The following is a 2676-nucleotide window of genomic DNA, read 5'->3' as shown; positions in this document are numbered from 1 at the left end:
TAATGGGTAAATTAAAATCCAAGCCAAAATCAAGTGGGTAACCTTAAAATTAACCGATATGCCAAACAACTTACCTAACCACAGAATTAGCAACAATCGATGGCAGCAGGGGCTGGGCAGTGCTTTAGATGAAGGAGGTCGTTGGCTCAATCGACGAACGGCACGAGCAGATGGTTAGAGGAGCAAACTGGCGATGGCAGCGGAATGAGCAAGGTGATGCGCGATGGACCTAGTTCGTGCACGAGGACCGATGCAGTTGAACTGGAAGGAAATCGATGGCGGCACATTTCGGCTGGCGTCGACGGCGACAGATCGAGCACCAGCGGCGGACGTCTGGGCTAGGCGCGGCAGTTGGTCGCACGATCGACTGGAGGCGCGGCGCGAGTGCTAGAGACGGCAGGATCCGGATCTGAGTAGAGAGGGAGGCGGCGACGGAAGGAATTTTTGGGTAGTGAGGGAGTGGCTCGCGTGAGGAAGATGGGGATGGATTCTGTCTTTTTATTTAAAATAATAATAATAATAATAATAATAATAATAATAATAATAATAATAATAATAACTAAAAAGGAAAAGTATAATTACACTTAAATCATTTCCTTAATCCACTTTATACTATTTATTTCTTTTCCTTTTCAAAAGAAAATTAATTCCTATCATTAATTTTCAAATTGAATTTCAAAATTCAATAATTTTCACGTCAACACTTATATTCCCACACTTATACTTCTAATCCAAAATTCCAAAAATGCCCTCCAATAACAAAATTACTGAAATCATATAAAAAGTGAAAATTCAGGGTGTTACACTTCTGCTCTCACAGGTGAAGATGCCGTCCAACATGCTTTAGCTAAACGTATTTTATAACTTTAATACATATTAAGTTCTTGGTGATTCATATTGCTCATCAAGAGATTAAGAAAACATCATGGAGAAAGTGACTAATGGGTGAACGAAAATAAACAGAGAATGGTAAATGAAATCTATCGAAAAATTTAATATTTCTACTAAGTGTTTGATACATGATATGTGAATGTAGAGATAAAGAAAACATGGAATACATTGAAAGGGAGATAGAACAGATACAATCAGGTACCAATGTCTTGGCATAGATTTAATGGAGATCTGCTTGCCGGCTAGGATGGTTTCGATGGTAGGAAGAGCTTCCCTCTCAGGCTTGCTCTAGGGGTCTCTGCACAGAGCTTCGATCAGGTATACAACTGGTCGGATCTGAGATTTACCTCTCAGCCTTATCTCTTTCTTTTCTCGGATTTCTTCTTTTCAGCACTCAGCTCAGCCTTTTTCTCTCTAAAATCTTACAGCACTTAGCCCAGTATTAAATAGCATAATTTTTTTTGAATTCCCTGGGGTATTTATAGGAGTAGATCCTTTGACTCCGGCCTTGTGGTCCCCACTTTTGTTATGGAAATTCCGAATATGGAGGGATATTATTCCTTTTGTTATGCAATCAGACCGTCAAATCTGCACAACGGTTAGTTGTACACGTGTCTCAATCCTCCGCCTTTGCATTGCTCAGCTGAATCTTTGATCATAGGTTCGCATGTGGTGTTTGTTTTTATTACCACATGTAGTCGAAGCATAACTCTGGACCGACTGTCGCATTACGCTGTTACATCGGCAATCGTCTCTTCATGGTTGATCGACGGGCACAATGTGATAGAGATGCGTTGATTAGTTTCTCATGAACCTTGAGCACAAGCGGTGACTTGGTCTCCTGCAAAATAGATTAAAGTTTGGCTTGTCCTCCATCCTTTTGGTGTTAGTGGGTGTAATTGCAAACATTTATAATTATTGTCATACTAGGTTAATTTTCATACAATTAGGGCATAATTACTAACTTTTGGCCGTAATATCTAGATAAGGTGGCATAAATAACTTTTATTTCTATAAGTTATCAGTGCGTTGCACGATCAAATGGCCTTCATGCTTCATCACATAGTAAAAAAGGTACTCGATCATTATTATATAATCGTGGTTACTCGATTAACTTTACTAGACAATCACAAGGAAAAGTACACGATCAGGGAGCGAGGCTTCGCCCGGGCGATTCAAGACCCAATTCACCTGTTTGAACTGGTTTACTTGATGGTTTAATGTAATAGATAGACTTATTTTTAGTTTTTGAAGCTAATTATCCCAGTCCATTAATTTTGGTGAATGTACATGAGATGTATGTTTTTATTATATGTCATATAGAATGTCATATAGTTTTAAATCCCACCATAGGTTATGCATTTTTCATGCATCATCTTTATATTGTAAGAGTTATGATATAGTAGTTTGCATGATTAAATTACATAAGAGCATGTTCATGCATCATATAATATAAGAGTTATATTTATACATGCATTAAACATATTCATGCATCATCTTTATATTATAAGTTTTATAGTATAAAAAGGTGTATCGAAGCATGTATGCTTAGTTCATTACTTTTTTATATAAGAGTTATATATAGTAATGAATGAACATTGCATGAAGCATGACATATAGGTTAAATTTATAAGAGTTATAAATACCTAGTCTAGCTTAGCAATGTGAATGATTTTTGGTTGTTTCCTTTTATAAGTGTTATAATGGAAATTAGAACTGAAATCAATAATAAAGACATGCATGCAAACTTAGGCTTGAATCATATTTTAAAAGAGTTTTAAAATT

This window comes from Benincasa hispida, chromosome 1, assembly GCF_027475165.1.
Source record: "Benincasa hispida cultivar pf3 chromosome 1, pf3_genome.v1.1, whole genome shotgun sequence".
In the NCBI taxonomy this organism is placed as follows: domain Eukaryota; kingdom Viridiplantae; phylum Streptophyta; class Magnoliopsida; order Cucurbitales; family Cucurbitaceae; genus Benincasa; species Benincasa hispida.
The sequence above is the reverse complement of the archived record's forward strand: the minus strand, read 5'-3'. Positions refer to the sequence as shown.